The sequence below is a fragment of the Nannospalax galili genome, unplaced genomic scaffold (assembly GCF_000622305.1).
Source record: "Nannospalax galili isolate Female #2095 unplaced genomic scaffold, S.galili_v1.0 scaffold451, whole genome shotgun sequence".
Classification (NCBI taxonomy): domain Eukaryota; kingdom Metazoa; phylum Chordata; class Mammalia; order Rodentia; family Spalacidae; genus Nannospalax; species Nannospalax galili.
Window position 1 is genome coordinate 2290393 of NW_008331662.1, and position 1064 is coordinate 2291456.

The window sequence follows — 1064 nt, forward strand, 5'->3', positions numbered from 1 at the left end:
CGGATGGGTACCCAAAAGCATGAGAATCACCAAAACTAAACCAAGAAGAGATCAACAGCTTAAACAGACCCATAACACATAAGGAAATTGAAACAGTAATACAAAACTTCCCGACTAAAAAAAAAATCCCAGGACCAGATGGATTTATAGCTGAATTCAACCAGACATTTAAAGAAGTTCTATATCCAATACTACTTAATTTATTCAAAAACATAGACATGGAGGGAGAATGTCCAAATTCCTTCTTTGAAGCCAGTATCACTCTAATATCAAAACCAGGTAAAGATATAACCAAAAAAGAAAACTACAGACCTATATCCTTAATGAACATAGATGCAAAAATTCTCAACAAAATACTTGCAAACTGCATACAGACACACATCAAAAAGATCATCAACCATGATCAAGTTGGCTTTATTCCATAGATGAAAGGATAGTTCAATATATGTAAGTCAATAAACATCACAAATCATATAAATGGACTCAAAGACAAGAACCACATGGCCATCTCAATAGATGCAGAGAAGGCCTTTGACAAAATTCAACATACATTTATGTTCAAAGTCCTAGAGGGAATTGGACTGGAGGAAACATACCTCAACATAATTAAAGCCATATATAACAAACCCACAGCCAACATCATTCTAAATGGAGAAAAACTAGAAGCATTCCCATTAAAACCAGGAACCACACAAGGCTGTCCACTATCTTCACTCCTTTTGAACATAGTGCTTGAAACCCTTGCAAGAGCAAGAGAAGGAAATTAAAGGAGTAATAATTGAAAAGAAGAGATCAAATTATCCCTTTTTGCAGAAGATAGGATATTATATCTAAGAGATGCTGAAAACTCCTAGAAATGATTAACACTTTTAGTAAAGTGGCAGGTTACAAAATTAATCTACAAAAGTCTGTACCCTTTCTATATACTAATAACAAGCAATTGGGAAAGAGTACGTGGAAACACTCCCTTTCACAATAGCCTCAAAAAATAAAAAATAAAGTATCTCAGAATAAAATAAACCTGACCAAAGACATTAAAGATCTCTACAATGAAAATTTTAAAT